This window comes from Myotis lucifugus, unplaced genomic scaffold, assembly GCF_000147115.1.
Source record: "Myotis lucifugus unplaced genomic scaffold, Myoluc2.0 scaffold_29, whole genome shotgun sequence".
Lineage (NCBI taxonomy): Eukaryota > Metazoa > Chordata > Mammalia > Chiroptera > Vespertilionidae > Myotis > Myotis lucifugus.
This window is the reverse complement of record NW_005871077.1, coordinates 7666899-7673286: the sequence shown is the minus strand read 5'-3', so window position 1 is coordinate 7673286 and position 6388 is coordinate 7666899.

The window sequence follows — 6388 nt, the reverse complement described above, 5'->3', positions numbered from 1 at the left end:
GCGGGCCAGCCAGACCCCACCCATGCACGAATTCGCACACCAGGCCTCTAGCATTTAAATAAAAACAAATGGGTACAAACATGGTTCTGTCTAACTCATCCTTCAGATAAAGAGCCTGACTCAGCTTCTTCTCACCATCTTCACTAGTATGGTTGTGGTCCAAGCATGGTAATCTTTTGTTGGCATTATTTCAGTCACTTCATATTATGCATGGAATTGTATCTTCCCAAAATGTATATGTTGAAGTCCTAATCCCTGTGTGACTATATTTGGAGATGGGGCCTTTAAAGAGAAGGTTAAATTCAGTTAAATTAGGTAATAATTCAATATAATTAGTGTCCTTATAAGAAGAGGATACCAGGAATGTGTACACACAGAAGAAAGGCCACATGGAGACACACAGAGAAGATGACTATCTTCAAGGCAATGAGAGAAGTCTCAGGAGGAACCAACCTTCCAACACCTTGATCTTGTATGTCTAGCCTACAGGACTGTGAGAAAGAAAATGTCTGTTAGTTAAGCCACCCAGTTTATAATACTTTATGATGGCAGCCCTAGCTGATTAATACACCTCTTGACTGGTCTCCCTGTTTCTGCCTTTGCCCTAGTAGTCTATTTGCAACACAGCAGCAAGGTGAGCCTGTTGAATTGTGCTTATGGCATGTCTTTCTTCTGCTGAAAACCCTACTGGTTTCTCATGCAGCTCAAGCCATAGCTCCTTCTCACGCTGGCCACAATCTGTTATTTAACCCTTGCTCTCTCTATTAAGTCACCCTTTTTTTCACATGACTCCAACATGGTGGCCTTTTTTCTCTTTCCCAAACATGATGAGCATGCTTCTGTCCTAGGACTCTGGTGGTTGTCTTTTTGTCCAGCACACTCTTTGTTCAAATATCACCCATGACTCACACATTTCTCCTTCTCCTTCAGAGTGCCCCTCATATCATCTTTTCAGTTGGTCATTCTGACCAAGCAACATAAAATAGCAAACTCTACCCTCAGCCCAACACTCTTTATCCCCTTTTCTGAATTTATTTCTCTTCATGATTCTTACTACCCTCTGACAATATACACAGTTGCTTCTTTATTATTAATTGTCTAAGTTTGTTTATTGAATGAACAAAAGAATGAATGAAGGGTCCTTGTCCAGATGGATTCAAAGAATGAAGCCACAGACAAAAGGTGAGAAGAAGATGGCTGCCAATGGGAAGGCAGACTGCAAGATAGTGTGTGAATGAGAGAAAGAAGGAGAAGGTGTGGACGTATGGAGAATGTAAATTTGTGGGTGAGCAATAGCTATACTCCAGGGGACTGTTGGAGACTGCGGGACCGGGCTCCTCTGACCGGGCAGCTTCCACTGCTGCTGAAATCTCTCCTGGAGTGGCCGGCTCTGCCGCGGAGACTGTGCCATCTTGAAGGGGAGAATGGCTGTTACCAGAAGCGTATACATCCAGGGACCCTGCAACCGCGGCACCCAGGGACCAGCTATGAACCCAGGAACACCGGATCTCAAGCAGTGCAAATACGTGGACTCAGATGAGCCCTGCTCCTCCTCACGGAAAGGTCAGATTTCTCCTAAAGAAAGGTGAGGTCTGCAATCCAGGTTGGAGAGAGGAATGCGCGTGGGGGAAGTCTGCGCCCCACAAAGTCTGTGGCCGTTAGGGCCAGTGTGATCTGCGAGTGTGGAAGGGGATCCGCAGGGCTGCTGGCAGAAGGGAACTCTAAAAATTAGCCCATAGCTGGACTGGGTGCAAAGAGGCAGCCTTGCATTTTACCAGTGTGCTGGCTGCTTAGTGCCAGGGGGAAAAGGACGTGTGGAAGAGAAGTCTGGAGAATTGCGTGCAGAGCTGGACAGTAAAAGTTGCAAGCTTGCGCACTTACTCTGGCTCTTTTTTTCCTCTTTAAACCCTTGTTTTTGATCACTAAACCCAATACATAGGATCACCCAATTGGGGACACTCACAGAGACTGCAGGGGAAAGTTGTTTTTGTGGAACCTGGGGATCAGAGCAGGGAGTAACGATCAGGGAACCAGCTCTGGGGCAGTCGATTCTCCCAAACCAGTATTAAGTGAGACAAAGAAAATAAAACCTAAATACTGGCTAGAGAGGACTTACAGCCCCAGAGGTCAATCCAGAAACACTGCCACCCAGGGGCTGAATCATAAACTGACTCTTCTGTAAATACAAATAAAGGCAGTCTGGGAAATAAAGAAATATTGCCTGCTTTAAAATCAGGACTGTGGTTTACAACATGGAGGAGCAGTGTATTGCAGGGAACTTCAATACTGTCCTGACTACCTGACAGGAAAAAGGCATACCAAATAGAAGAGTAGAGGAAGTGAATGACCTTCACTACTGCACATTTTTATTTTTAACCTTTTACTTAAGAAACTAATTTTTTCTCTTTTTTTCTCACTTGATTTTACCTTTTTAATTATTATATTTTTATTTTTAATTAGTATTATTACTACTACTATTGTAACCTTTTTTAAAAAGTGTCATTTTATTTTCTCTTTATTTTATTTTGGGATTAACGTTCTACATTCTATTTTCATTTTTCCTTTAGCATCATTTTACTCTATCTCAACTTTACCTTTATGCCAACACTCTATCCCTCACTTTTTCCCTTTTGTTGTCCTGTTCTCTTACTCTATTTCTGCATTAGATTTTCCCTATTTCTTCTTTTTACGACCTGTTAAAAATTCATCCTACTTATAAATCTAATTTCTGATCCCCTGCTCCAAGTCCATACACACCTCTCTCTTTGCCTTCTTCACTATCAAATTTTTTCTCTCTTCCCCCCTTTTTTTCTGTTGTTATTATTTTTTTGTTTTGTTGTGTTTTTTTGTACTATTTTTTTTTGTTTTGTTTTGCCTTGTTTTCTCTCTGTCCTATTGTTCTTGTTTGTTTGATTGTTGATTAGATTGGGGATTTTTTTTTTGCTTGTTTGTAAGATTGTTCCCCCCTTTTTTGTTTCTTTGTTTTGTTTTTGTCTTTATTTTTTGCTTCTGATTTTCCTCTCCTTGCTTGTTATTAGTTGTTGTTTGTAGTTTGCATTCATCTTTGGGTGTTTGTTGTTTGCATTTTTTGGGATTAGTTGTTTTTCTACTGGAGTTTTCTCCCCATATGAATAGTTTTTACTCCTTTCTTTTTTATTCTCTTTCTTCTCTTGCTTACTTTTTTTCCTTTTCTCAATATCATTTTTGCACTTTTTTTTCTTTTCTTATCCCCTATTCTCTTTTCTCAGGTGGTCACCTTTATTTGGGGTTATTAGTATTGTGAATACATCTGTGTTCAGTGCCTTGTGCATTGTGCCTTGTTGTGTTGTATTTTATGCCTTTAAATCAATGCAGGAGAGAGAGAGCTACATAACCAGACACCCAAAGAAGAGAGATCATGGGGAGACAAAGAAACAGCCCACAAATGAAAGAAAAGGAGGCATCACCAGAAAAGGAAGTAAAGGAAAAGGAGGCAAGCAAGAGAAAGAATTCAGAGAAATGGTCATAAGGTGGCTGAAAAGAATGGAAGACAAATTCAAAAATATGTGTAAGAATCAAGAGGAAATGAAGAACCAAGAAGAAATGAAAAATGACATCGCTGCTATAAAGAACTCAATAGAAAGCATCAACAGTAAACTAGAAGAAGCAGAGGACCGCATCAATGAGCTAGAAGACAAGGTAAGAAAAAATACCAAAGCAGAGCAGCATCTAGGAAAAAAAAAACTTAAAAAACAGGAGGAGAGCCTAAGGGAAATTTGGGACAACGCAAAACAAAACAACATCCGCATAATAGGTACGCCAGAAGGAGAGGAAACTGAGTAAGGAATAGAAAACATGTTTGAAGAAATAATGACAGAAAACTTCTCTGATATAGGGAAGAAAAATCTCACACAAATCCAAGAAGCTCACAGAGTCGCAAACAAAATGAACCCCAAAAGACCAACGCCAAGGCACATTATAATTAAATTGGCAAACACCAAAGACAAAGTAAGAATCTTAAAAGCGGCCAGAGAGAGACAGAAAGTTACCTACAAAGGATCTCCCATCAGACTAGCAACTGATTTCTCAACAGAAACACACCAGGCCAGAAGGGAATGGAATGAAAAATACAAAGTCATGCAAAGGAAGGGTCTGAATCCACGAATACTGTACCCAGCCAGGCTAGCAATCAAAATTGAGGAGGAAATCAGGAGTTTCACAGACAAAAAAGGATTAAGGGCGTTTATTACCACCAAACCAGAAATGCAAGAAATGCTAAAGGGTCTGCTGTAAAAAGAAGAAATAGGAAACTAAGAAGGAACACAGGCATAAAGAATAAAAATGGTGACAAACAAATACCTATCAATAATAACTTTAAATGTTAATGGATTAAATGCCCCAATCAAAAGACATAGGGTAGCTGAGTGGAAAAGAAAACATGACCCATATATCTGCTGTCTACAGGAAACCCACCTCAGAAAAGAGGACTCACACAGACTGATGGTGAAGGGATGGAAAAAGATTTTTCAGGCGAATGGAAATGAAAAGAATGAATGAAGTTTCTTTATGTTCTTTCTACCTGTAAGTATTCTCCTGTGGTCTGATTTTATTCCCAAGGTCTTGTGATGCAAGTCTAAGGGGACTGTTTATGCCAAGTATTAGGAATGAAGTTAGAAGATCAAGCTCCATGAGTTTCAATTGGGTTTTACAATACTAGGGGGAGCGGGGAGTGCTCTCAAGACCTGGGAAGTAGCAAATGATAACATCATGAAAACTGGGCCCTTGTTACTGTGTTTAAGTCAGACAAGTACAAGTCAATTAAATACTGTGCCCCCATCTTTGAGTGGGAAATAAATATATGTAAATTGTATATCCTTAACAAAAAGTTAATGGCTGTGAATTGGGGTACCAACTGCCACTGGCCATAATGAAAATGGAGTATTATGGCATTATAATTCTGTTAAATGCACATCCATATTGCAGGGAGTGTTAACAAGTGAAGAATGAATCTCATTAGACACAACTACCTACTCAAACTGTGCTATCCAGCCTTGCCAGTGTGGGTCAGTGGTTGAGCATTGACCTATGAACCAAAAAGTCACTGTTTGATTCCTGGTCAGGGCACATACCAGGTTGTGGGCTCAATCCCCAGTGTGGGGCATGCAGGGGGCAGCCAATCAATGATTCTCTCTCATCATTGATGTTTCTATCTCTCCCTCTCCCTTCCTCTTTTAAGTCAATAAAAATATTTAAAAACAACAACAACACAAACCTGTGCTATCCAATACAAAGAGGCCTTGAAGGCCACTTACTGTGCTCCTGGGAGTTGTGGGTGGAATTGCCCCTCCTTTGACGTGTGTCACAGAGAGGCAGCTGTGCAGAGTGAAACAAAGCTTCTACCCCATCAGATTTTCAGTAATGATGGAAAATGAGGGAAGATACACATGAGACACAGCTGTATTTTGGAGCAGTGGGCATTTAGTGACATCTAAGGGGATTTTTTTTGCCTCTTAACTTATTAGTGTCTTCATAAGAATGATTTTGCAATGATTAGTAGGCAAATATGACTCCTCAGGAAAATGGAATGAGAAGAAAATGTGAGGGGGGCTCCTTCTTGAAGCAGCTGGAAAGTCCTGTCAGGAGGTGGTAAACCCTGGAGAACAACTGATTATACAAAAAGAGAGCAGCTGAAAGGGAGCCCCTGGAAGCCACCATCCCAGAAAGCCACTGAGCTGGCAGGTCTGGAAAGGCAGGGCTCTCCAAGTTGAGCTGACAGCTGACAGCTAATCCTCAGCCCCACCAGGGTCATTTTCCTGGACTGGAAACTGGAAAAGTGGGAATACCAGCTCTAATTCAGCTGTTTGGGTAATTCTGAGCACTTGGCATCATTTCTGGTGTTAGTGATTTGGTTACTGTTTAATATATTTCATTTGACACTGGATATTAAGGGATGAAACTAGTCACCCACAGAGGCAGAGAGCGTGGAGAAAGAACTCACTTCTGAACAAGTCCTAGGATCACAAGGTTAATATGCTTTTGTGGCTGTTAATTGAAGCATGGCTCAAGTCCAAGAATACAGGAATCTTCTTCCTCTAATCATCGCTGTATTGTTATGAATACTTCGTTCAGCTCCTCCTAGTGGTAACCTCTTCTGCCTTCTCATGGATGCTACCAACTGCTAAGAAGTGGTTGTCTGTCACAATATTACGTGTGTGTTTTTCTGTCACTCACCTATAATTTAGATCTTGCTCTTTAAAAAGGGAAGCTCTCTAATACTTAAGTTGCATCGGAGTCATAGACATGTCATAATTTCATAAGAGTAGACAGAAGAAAGATAGTCAGTAAGTATCAGGCATTGCTGTTATTATTACTAGACTCCACACGGGGGAAGGGATTTGTGTGATCTTTA